The following is a 12,145-nucleotide window of genomic DNA, read 5'->3' on the forward strand; positions in this document are numbered from 1 at the left end:
TATGTCTTTTTGTATTTCTGCAGTATCACTTGAGATTTCTCCTTTTTCATTCCTTATTTTATTTGGGTTCTCTCTCTTTTCTTCTTGGTGAGCCTAGAATCTTGTCAATTTTGTTTACTTTTTCAAAGAACTAGTCCTTGGTTTTATTGATTCTTTTCTATTTTTTAAATCTCTCTTTTTCTTATGTCCTGCCTGATCTTTATTATTTCCTTCTGTTGACTTCAGGTTTTGTTTGTTCTTCTTTTTCTAATTCTTTTAGGTGATAGGTTAGGTTGTTTGTTTGAGATTTTTCTTGTGTTTTTGAGTAAGACCTGTATTGCTATGAACTTCCCATTTCTTTTCCTCTGGTTGATTTCTAGTTTCATTCCTTTGTGGTCAGAGATGTGATTGAAATAATTTCCATATTCTTAAATTTGTTGAGGTTAGTTTTGTGCCATAGTATGTGGCCAGTCTTAGAGCTTGTCCCAGGTATTTTGAAAAGAATATGTATCTTGGGTTTCTTTTTGAATGTAGTGTCCTGAAAATATCAATTAAGTCTAAGTGTTCTGTTGTATCATTTAGGATCTCTGTTGCATATTTTCTGTCTATAGTATCTGTTTATTGATGTGTATGGGGTGTTAAAAGTTTCTTATTGTTATTCCCATCAGTTTCTCCCTTATGTTTGTTAGTATTTGTTTTATGTATTTGGGTACTCCTGCATTATATGTATATATGTTGACGAGTACAAAACTCTTTTCTTGTATTGATCTTTTTATCATTATATGGTTTCCTTGTTTTTCTTTATAACAGTTGCTTTAAACTATATTTTGTCTGATATGAGTATTGCAACTCCCATTTACTTGTCATTTCTGTTTGCATGAAATATCTTTATTCATTCCTTCACTTTCAATCTGTGTATGTTCTTTGCCCTAAGGTGGCAGCATATTGTAGGTTTTTTTAATCCAGTCTACCACTCTATGTCTTTTGATAGGAGTGTTTAGTCCATTGAGATTTAATATACATATGTATTGCCATATTAAACCTTGTTTTCCAGTTGATTCTTTGTTTCTTTTGTTCCCTTTTTCTTTCCGTTTTTCTTTTTGTGGTTTGATGATTTCATCTTAATTCTTGTGTTCTCTTGTTTTTGGTTTTTGTGAATCTGCTGTATGTTTTCTTAATTTGTGGTTACCTTGTTTTTCAAGTATCTTAACTCCTTCCTGTATCTGCTTGCTTTAGACATAAAGGTTAAACACGTTCTGAAAAAAAGAATGTATTTTCTTACTCTTTCCCCACATTTTATTATTTTGATGTCCTTTTTTACATTTTCATGTTTATCCTGTTGCTCCTCCTTGTGTTTACCGTTACTTTCACTAGTGGGTTTTTTATTCTCTCTTTTTGATATATGTACTAATTTAAGTGATTTATTTTCAAATTTTTATTTCCTCCTTCTTATATCTTCTTGCTTCTTTTCTATTTAGAGAAGATCTTTAAATGTTTCTTTTAAGATAGATTTAGTATTTCTGTAGACTTTCAGTTTTTGCTAGTCTGAGAAATTCTTTATTTCCCTACTGTTCTAAATGATTATCTGTCTTGTTTGGTAGAGTATTCTAGGTTGCAGGTTTTTCCCTTTCAAAACTTTGAGTATATTTTACCACTTCCTTCTGGCCTGCATTGTTTCTGTAGAGAAGTCCGTTGATAGCCTTAGGGGGATTCTCTTGTAAATACCTATGTTTTTCTCTTGCTGTCTTTAGAATTCTTTGTTTATCTTTAACTTTTGCCATTTTTATTACCATATGTATTGGTGTAGGTTTTCCGGATTCATTTGTTTGGGATCCTCTGTGCTTCCTATATCTGGATATCTGTTTCCTTTAGGTTTGGGGAATTTTCAGTCATAATTTCTTCAAATACATGTTCAATCTCCTTTTCTCTTTCTTCTTCTAGAAATCCTAGTATGCATAGATTGGGATGGTTTATATTATCCTATAGGTTTCTTATACTGCTTTCATTTTTTTTTTTTTTCATTTGACTTTCTGAATGTTATTTTGCTTCAGTGATTTCTATTATTATGTCTTTCAGGTCACTTATTCTTTCTTCTGCTTTATTCATTGACTTATTCATTGCTTTTAGCTCAGTTTTCATCTCAGCAAATGAATTTTCTAATTTTTCTTGGTTCCTCCTTATACTTTCTAGCTCCTTTTTACAGTAATTTGCATTTCTGTTGATAACCTTTCTTAATTCCTTCAGTATTTCCATTACCTCCATTTTTCCTGGAGGGGAGGGCCTGTGGCATGCAGGATCTTAGTTACCTGACCAGGGATTAAAACGGTGCTCTCTGCATTGGGAGTGCAGAGTCTCAACCCCTGGATCACCAAGGAAATCCCATTACCTCCTATTAGACTAAAAAAGAATCTGTTTCATTGTTTGTTCCTTCTGGGGAATTTTCTTGGTCTTTTAACTGAGAGTGGTTCATCTGCTTCTTCATCTTCCTTTTATTTATCTTATTCTGTGAGTTTAAGAGAAGCAGTTATCTACTGTAGTCTTGGAGTGCTGTTATATGCTGGAGCATTCCTGTGTAGCTTTTTTGGCATGAGGGAAGTTTTTGGTTTGGATGTTTGCCACTTTTGCCATCTCTTTCCTCAACATGTGCTAGCCATTATCCCCTTGATAGAGGGTATGCAGGTGTGTTACCAATGCATGCTTCCAGGAAGGCATGGGCAGTGGTTGGCTCCCAGTTGTGGGATGCTTTGCAGCAGTGGTCTGTGTTTGCCTCTGGAGTCTGAGGTAAATCATGCCTGCCTCCAGAGCTCATATAGGCCACCTGAGAGTTTGTCATCTGAGTTAAATTCACCCATTCAGTCCATTTTAGTTCATTGATTCCTAGAATGTCGACATTCACTCTTGCCATCTCCTGTTTGACCACTTCCAATTTGCCTTGATTCATGGACCTAACATTCCAGGTTCCTATGCAATATTACTTTTTACAGCATCGGACCTTGCTTCTATCACCAGTCACATCCACAAATGGGCATTGTTTTTGCTTTGGCTCCATCCCTTCATTCTTTCTGGAGTTATTTCTCCACTGATCTTCAGTAGCATATTGGGCACCTACTGACCTGGGGAGTTCCTCTTTCAGTATCCTATCATTTTACCTTTTCATACAGTTCATGGGGTTCCCAAGGCAAGAATACTGAAATGGTTTGCCATCCCCTTCTCCAGTGGACCACATTCTGTCAGACCTCTCCAGCATGATCCGTCCGTCTTGGGTGGCCCCACACGGCATGGCTTAGTTTCATTTCAGTTAGACAAGGCTGTGGTCTGTGTGATCAGATTGGCTAGTTTTCTGTGATTATGGTTTCAGTGTGTCTGCCCTTTGATGCCCTCTAGCAACACCTACTGTCTTACTTGGGTTTCTCTTACCTTGGACGTGGGGTATCTCTTCACGGCTGCTCCAGCAAGGCGCAGCCACTGCTCCTTACCTTGGACGAGAAGTATCTCCTTAAGTCTGCCCCTCCTGACCTTGAACGTGGAGTAGCTCCTCTTAGCCCTCCTGCTCCTGCACAGTCACCACTCCTTAGATGTGGGGTAGCTCCTCTCGGCCACGGCTCCTGACCTCAGCTTGGGGTAGCTCCTCTCGGCTGCCACCCCTGACCTCGGACGTGGGGTAGCTACTCTCGGCAGCTCCTGCACTGTGGCAACCTGGCGCTCTCGGTCACCGACCCTGACCTTGGGCGAGGGGTAGCTCCTCACGGCCGTGCTTCTGTGTGGTCCGTTGCAGCTGGAATGGGTGAATTAAACTCAGATGACCATTATATCTGCTACTGTGGGCAGGAATCCCTTAGAAGAAATGGAGTAGCCATCATGGTCAACAAAAGAGTCTGAAATGCAGTACTTGGATGCAATCTCAAAAACGACAGAATGATCTCTGTTTGTTTCCAAGGCAAACCATTCAATATCATGGTGATCCAAGCCTATGCCCCAACCAGTAATGCTGAAGAAGCTGAAGTTGAATGGTTCTATGAAGACCTACAAGACCTTTTAGAACTAACACCCAAAAAAGATGTCCTTTTCATTATAGGGGACTGGAATGCAAAAGTAGGAAGTCAAGAAACACCTGGACTAACAGGCAAATTTGGCCTTGGAGTACGGAATAAAGCAGGGCAAAGGGTAATAGAGTTTTGCCAAGAGAATGCACTGGCCAAAGGAAACCCTCTTCCAACAACACAAGAGAAGACTCTCCACATGGACATCACCAGATGGTCAACACAAACATCAGATTTGATTCTATTTTTTGCAGCCAAAATGGAGAAGCTCTATACAGTCAGCAAAAACAAGACTAGGAGCTGACTGTGGCTCAGATCATGAACTCCTTAATGCCAAATTCAGACTTAAATTGAAGAAAGTGGAGAAAACCACTAGACCACTCAGATATTACCTAAATCAAATCCCTTATGACTATACAGTGAAAGTGAGAAATAAATTTAAGGGATAAGATCTGATAGACAAAGTGTGTGATGAAACTACGGATGGAGGTTCGTGACATTGTACAAGAGACAGGAATCAAGACCATCCCCAAGAAAAAGAAATGCAAAAAAGCAAAATGACTGTCTGAGGACGCCTTACAAATAGCTGTGAAAAGAAGGGAAGTGAAAAGCAAAGGAGAAAAGGAAAGACATACCCATTTGAATGCAGAGTTCCAAAGAATAGCAAGGAGAGATAAGAAAACATTTCTCAGGTTAGGTTCCCAGGGCCCTGACAGGGTAAGGCAAGATTCCCCCACTTGAATGCCCTTGGTTAGGACAGACAGGAGGGAATCCTTAATAGCAGCTACAGGGAGTGTGCTGGGAGGGAGCAATATTACCAGAACAAACTCCAATACTGGTGTGGGCCCCGCTCCGAGGGAGTGGAAAAGCACTGAGACAGCAGGCCAATCCAGAGGGCTGTGGACTGACCTGGGGCTCAGTGGAGCCCAAGAGCCAGGGTTCCTTTAGTGCTAGAGGGCAACAAGTGAAGGGAGAATTTGCTCCAAACCTGTGGAGGGAAGGAAGGAAATTGGATTCTGTTACCAGGAGAGCCAAGATCAACTAGCTTATAGAGTGTCCCCAGGCCTGAGTTGTGGAGAAAGGGCTACAGCTCCTAACTCCTGGGTCTCTGAAGGGCAGGATCAGTGTAGTTGGTCTCCTTGAAGACCACTTGGCCTTAGGCCCAGTCCTTTCACTGCACTAATTACCAAACTATGGGTTCTCTCTCTAATACTATCTAGAGGTCCTATGCAGACCAGGGGAGGGGAGAGACACATGGGAAATTTGTGGGGCAAAGGGAAGCTTGGGACAGGAAGGAATGGGGTGGGAGAAGAGGATAACCGCTGTCATGTGATACCTCTTCATTCTGGTGTTCTCCTAGAACCGACAGCATCCCCTGGAAGGCCCCAGGCAAGAGTATGAGGCACACAGCACAGGGCCCAAATAAAGAAATTAGTGCAGCCAAATCAGGGCTTTGTGGGTGAAGCCCTATGTATTTCGGATTCCCAGGGCTTGCTCAAATTTTTGTCATATCTGCTGCACCTCCTAGTAGAAATATCAGCACACAGCCTCCTGGGCCCAAGGCTGGAAGTAGATCTCTGCTCAGGGTTCCTCCTCTGGGTTACCCACCACATCAGTCATGGTCTTGAGGTCCTGGCACTGGGACTGAAGCCAGTCATTGATGAAACCTTGAGGGTCTCTGGCAAAGCTCAGCAAGAACTCTCGGTGGGTCTTCAACAGTTTCTGTTGTCTCATGGATCTTGTTGTCTAGAGTGGCAATCTCCTGCTTGCTAGCAGTAGACAGCAGAAAAGAATTCATCTGGGTCTTCAAGGTGTCATAACAAGTTGTCTTTTTCTGATCATTTGGGTCAACACTGATGACATGATTAATGATGATGGGCTCAGGTGTCATAAGCAAGGCATGGAGCTGTTGGGGAACCTCTGAAAACTTCATAGAACTTTGAGAATCAAAGATCTGCTGGAGGTACTTGTCAGAGATGACAAACTCCCGCTCATGTTGGTCCTGGAGCTTGCATGTCTTAATATATTGCCACAGTGCTTGAATGATCACTGGACGGGTCTGGATGTGGATGCCCAGGAGCCAAGCCAGATAAGGGTCTAATTTAAACTGAGGAGGCTGGTAATTCAGTATCAGCAGGACAGTACACTGTACATTCACATCTCCTGGCTATTTCACCTGGAAGCCATCCGTCTCCTGGGTAGTGGTGGTCCTGTGCCATTCTACCAGATGGTTGTCTGGTCCATACAAGTCTTTGTCCAGTTCGATTACCAAGGACTTAAAAGAAGAGAACTTCCTCTTTTGTTTGGTGGCATCATATTTGGACAAGGCTGAATCCTCCAGGAGCCGTCCTTCTACCTGAAGCTCCCGGGAAGCCACCATCCCTTCCCCATCCTTGGCATCTGACTTAGCCAGATTGAAAGTGTTAGAAATGAAAATTCACAGCTTTTGTTTTTGCTGATGGGTCGTTTCAAGGCTTCCTGGATATCTAGCCGTTTGCTCACGATAGTCTGGTCCAATTTCCTTTCAAAAGCCAAGAGATCCATTTAATAGGATTCTGGTACCATTTCACGAATCCTTTGAGATAGAATTTTGTCATCCATCGTTTTTTTGCATTGTGATTCCAATTTTGGACTGCCTTCTGCTGGACCTGCTGGATCTGCTGAGGTGCAGGTCTCTTGTGGGACTGGTCCATCCCTGAGCCAGGCCAGGTCAGACTGAAGGGTTCCCCCCATAGCCAGGGAGTCCCAAGGAGGGTCCCTGAGGTGTCATTTAGCTGTCTGGTAGCATACCTGGTCTCGGATAGGCTGCTCTGGGCACCTAGGAGCGGAACAGCCCTTGACTCAGTGTTGGGTCTGTTTGCACCAGACTCCCCAGTGCCTTGCCCAGGCCCAGGGCAGCCGCCATGCCCACCCCTCCCTGAGGCTCTGGTGCTCCTCTGGGAGCCACAGATTGGAAACCCACCCAGGCTGTCATCTTTCCCAGAGCTGCTGCTGAAGCTGCACAAAGAGCCAAACTGGAACTCTTATCTTTATTTCTATTGCTTTGGGAGACTGACTTAAGAAAACGTTGATATGATTTATGTCAGAGAATGTTTTGCCTATGCTTTCTTCTAGGAGTTTTATGGTGTCATGACTATGTTTAAGTCTTTAAAACATTCACTGATTTACATGAGGTTGTCTAGCTTTCCCATTGCCACTTGTTGGAGAGACTGGCTTTTCTCCATTGTTTATTCTTGCTTTCATTGTTGAAGATTATTTAACTGTAGATGTTTGAGTTTATTGTTGGGCTCTCTATTTTGTTCTGTTCTTCTATATGTCTGTTTTTGTGCCAACGGCATGCTGTTTTATTACTGTAACTTTATACTGTTGTCTGAAGTCTGGGAGGGTTATGCCTCTAGCTTTGTTCTTTTCCCTCAGGATTGCTTTGGCAGTTCTGGGTCTTTTGTGGTTCTATATTAATCTTATGATTATTTGTTCTAGTTCTTTGAAAAATGTGATAGGTAGTTTGATAGGGATTGTATTAAGTCTATAGATTGCTTTGGACAGTATGACCATTTTACCAATATTTATTCTTCCAATCCAAGAGCCTGGGATATCTTTCCATTTTTCTGAATCATCTTCAGTTTCCTTTTTCACTGTTTTATAGTTCTCAATGTATAGCTGTTTTACCTCATTGGTTAGGTTTATGCCTAGGTATTTTATGTTTTTGGGTTTTATTATACTATTTATTAAAATTATTTTTATATTTATTTATTTATTTGGCTACACTGTGTGGTTTGTAAGAACTTAGTTTTTAGAACAGGTATTGAACCCAGGCCCCAGCAGTAAAAGCACCAAGTCCTAACCACTGGACCTCCAGGGAACTCCTTGTATGCTATTTTAAATGGGATTCTTTTTACTTTTCTCTTTATGAGATTTCATTGTTAGTATAAAGAAATGCAACATATTCTGTATATTAATCTTATATTCTTTTACCTTGCTAAATTCATTTATTAGTTAATAGTTTTTGTGTGCAGTCCTTAGGAATTTCTGTATAGTATGTCATATGCATATAGCCACAGTTTTATCTTTCCCTTCCAATTTGAATACGTTTTCTTTCATTTTCTTTTTTGATTGCTGTGCCTTTGATCAGTTTTGAGTTTGGTTGTTTGGTTTTTTTCCTAGTTGAATTGTAGGATTTCTTTATGTTTCCTGACTACCAGTACCATTCCTGATATATAATTTAGAATATTTTCTCCCATTTTTTGGGTTGTCTTTTTATTCTGTTGATAATAGCCTTTGATGCACAAAATGTTTTCATTTTGGTTAAATCCAGTTTATTTTTTTTTGTTGTTGTTGCCTGTGCTTTTGGTATCATATTCAAGAAAGCATAGCCAAGTCCGATATCCTAAAGATTCCCCTTCTATTTTCTATAAAGAGTTGAGTGGATGGTTTTAGCTACTCTTTTTAGGTCTTTGATGAATTTTGAGTTAATTTTTATATGTGGTGTCAGGCAAGGGTCCAATTCAATTTTTTACATGTGGATGTCCAGTTTTTTCCACATTGTCCTTTTCCTGTTGTATATTGTTGATACCCTTCTTGAAAATCAATTGACCACATATATGCAAGGCTTTATTTCTAGGTTCTCTACTCCATTGTTCTATATGTTCTTCTGCCAGTACTACACTGTTTTGATTATTTTAGCTCTGCAGTTAGATTTTTTAAGTTTAAGTTTAGTTGATTTATTGTATTGTGTTTATATATATATATATGTTATATACATCAAAGTGATTCAGTTATGCATATATATTTTACACACATTATGTTCCAGTATAAGTTATTGCATGATATTAAGTATAGTTCCCTGTGTTGTATGGTAAATTCTATTGGTTTAGTAGTTAGTTTTGAAATTAGGAATTGTGAGTTCTTTAATTTTGTATTTTTCACAATTGTTTTGGCTATTCAAGATTCCTTGAGATTCCTCAAGAATTTTAGAATTGATTTTTCTGTTTCTGCAAAAATATGTTGTGATTTTGATAGGAGTTGAAAAGAATCTGTAGACCACTTTGAGTAGTTTTGCCATCTTAAAAATATTTGTGTTTTTAACTTTTTCCAGCTGTGAAAAGATTGCTGTTTTGCAGCTTACCAGAAGTCTTTCACCTCCTTGGTTAAATTTATTCCTAAATATTTAATTCTTTCTGATGCTATTGTAAATGTAATTGTTTTCCCAGTTTCCATTTTGGATTGTTGGTTGTTAGTATAGAGAAATACAGCTGATTTTTGTGTGTGACTTTTGTATCCACCAGCTTTATAATTTGTTTATTAACTGTGTTAAGAATTTTTGTTGTGAATTCTTTAAGATTTCCTACATGTAAGTTGTCATTTGTGGACAGAGATAAGTTTACTCTTCCTTTCCAGTTTGGATTATAATATGCTACTTTAAACAATTGTTAAGTGATCATGAAACCATTTTGTTTAAGTGATCATGAAACCATTTACCTCTGATTGGGACTTGAACCCAACTGGATAGGACTCAAACCCAGCCAAAACCCATGGTACCTGGTTTCAGGGCCAAATAAAGCTGAGGTTCTTGATGTCTCATCACAGAAAGAATTCATTGAGAGACAAAGTGATAGGTAAGAAGTAGATTTATTCAGATTCAGAGAGAAGCATACTCCATAAACATAGTGTGGGCCATTGCAGAGGGCTTGTGCAGCTGCAAAATGTGGTGTGGTTAGATTTTATAGGCTGGGTAATTTAATATGTTAATGAGTGGGAGGGTTATTCCAACTATTTTTGGGAAGGGATGGAGATTTCCAGGATTTGGGGAACTGCCCAATCCTTGGTCTTTTAACACTGCCTAGGAACTGTCACGGTACCTCTGGGTGCGTCATGTCACTGCTGATTGAGGACCAAGGTCTAGTCTTTTCTGCTATTTGGTCCCACTTAATTCTAATCGACTTATGTTATGTCCTTCAGTTCAGTTCAGTCACTCAGTCATGTCCTACTCTTTGCGACCTCATAGACTGCAGCATGCCAGGCTTCACTGTCCATCACCAACTCCTAGAGCTTGCTCAAACTCATGTCCATTGAGTTGGTGATGCCATTCAACCATCTCGTCCTCTGTTGTCCCCTTCTACTCCCACCTTCAATCTTTCCCAGCATCAGGGTCTTTTCAAATGAGTCAGTTCTTCGCAACAGGTGGACAACGTATTAGAGCTTCAGCTTCAGCATCAGTCCTTCCAATGAATATTCAGGACTGATTTCCATTAGGATTGACTGGTTTGATCTCCTTGCAGTCCAAGGGACTCTCAAGAGTCTTTTCCAACACCACAGTTCACAAGCATCAATTCTTTGGCACTCAGCTTTCTTTATAGTTCAGCTCTCACATCCATACATGACTACTGGGAAAACCATAACTTAGACTAGATGGACCTTTGTCGGCAAAGTAGTGTCTCTGCTTTTTACTATTCTGTCTAGGTTGGTCATAGCTTTTCTTCCAAGGAGCAAGCATCTTTTAATTTCATGGCTGCAGTAACCACCTGCAGTGATTTTGGAGCCCAAGACAATGAAGTCTCTCACTGTTTCCATTGTTTCCCCATTTATTTGCCATGAAGTGATGGGACCAGATGCCATGATCTTCATTTTTTGAATGTTGAGTTTTAAGCCACTTTTTTCATTCTCTTCTTTTACTTTCATCAAGAGGCTCTTTAGTTCTTTGCTTTCTGCCATAAGGGTGGTGTCATCTGTGTATATGAGATTATTGATATTTCTCTTAGCAATCTTGATTCTAGCTTATGCTTCATCCAGCCTGGCATTTCACATGATGTACTCTGCATATAAGTTAAATAAGCAGGGTGACAATATACAGCCTTAACGTACTCCTTTCCCAATTTGGAACCAGTCTGTTGTTCCATGTCCAGTTTTAAATGTTGCTTCTTGACCTGCATACAGATTTCTCATGAGTCAGATAAGGTGGTCTGGTATTCCCATCTCTTTCAGAATTTTCTATAGTTTGTTGTGATCCACATAGTCAAAGGCTTTGGAGTAGTCAATAAAGCAGAAGTAGATATTTTTCTGGAATTTTATTGCCTTTTTGATGATCCAGTGGATGTTGGCAATTTGATCTCTGGTTCCTCTGACTTTTCTAAATCCAGCTTGAGCATCTGGAAGTTCATGGTTCATGTACTGTTGAAACCTGGCTTGGAAAATTTTGAGTATTACTTTGATAGTATGTGAGATGAGTGCAGTTGTGTGGTTTTTGAACATTCTTTGGCATTGCCTTTCTTTGGGATTGGAATGAAAACTGACCTTTTCCAGTCCTGTGGCCACTGCTGAGTTTTCCAAATTTGCTGGCATAATAAGCGCAGCACTTTCACAGCATCATCTTTTAGGATTTGAAATAGCTCAACTGGAATTCCATCACCTCCACTAGCTTTGTTCGTAGTGATGCTTCCTAAGGCCCACTTGACTTCACATTCCAGGATGTCTGGCTCTAGGTGAGTGATCACGCCATCATGATTATCTGGGTTGTGAAGATCCTTTCTGTATAGTTCTTCTGTGTATTCTTGCCGCCTCTTCTTAATATCTTCTGCTTCTGCTAGGTCCATACCATTTCTGTCCTTTATTGTGCCCATTTGTGCATGAAATGGTCCCTTGGTATCTCTAACTTTCTTGAAGAGATCTCTAGTCTTTCCCATTCTGTTGTTTTCCTCTATTTTTTTACATTGATCACTCAGGAAGGCTTTCTTGCTATTTCTTGCTGTTCTTTAGAATTCTGCATTCAAATGGGTATATCTTTCCTTTTCTCCTTTGCCTTTAGCTTCTCTTCTTTTCTCAGCTATTTGTAAGGCCTCTTCAGACAACCATTTTGCCTTTTTGCATTTCTTTTTTTTTAGGGGTGTTGTTGGTCACTGCCTCTTGAACAATGTCATGAACCTTCGTCCATAGCTCTTCAGGTACTCTGTCTGTCAGATCTAATCCCTTGAATCTATTTCTTACTTCCACTGTATATTTGTAAGGGATTTGATTTAGGTCATACCTGAATGGTGTAGTGGACTATGTCATTCTTTCAAAAATTGTGCCCTGTACCTTTCCCTCCTGTTACAAGCAGATATTTAATTACCAATGATTTGTTTATAGAGAGA

At 39.9% G+C, this 12,145-nt stretch overlaps 1 protein-coding gene and 1 pseudogene across 10 annotated transcripts in view; one reads left to right on the forward strand and one right to left on the reverse strand.

Annotated features, from left to right (window-relative positions):
• The window catches only part of ATRX (ATRX chromatin remodeler), a 264,397-nt gene that overhangs the window by 50,447 nt on the left and 201,805 nt on the right, over positions 1-12,145 (forward strand). The gene's annotated exons all lie outside the window — the stretch shown is intronic.
• LOC122435410 lies at positions 5,487-6,993 on the reverse strand (annotated as a pseudogene).

This window comes from Cervus canadensis, chromosome X, assembly GCF_019320065.1.
Source record: "Cervus canadensis isolate Bull #8, Minnesota chromosome X, ASM1932006v1, whole genome shotgun sequence".
Classification (NCBI taxonomy): Eukaryota; Metazoa; Chordata; class Mammalia; order Artiodactyla; family Cervidae; genus Cervus; species Cervus canadensis.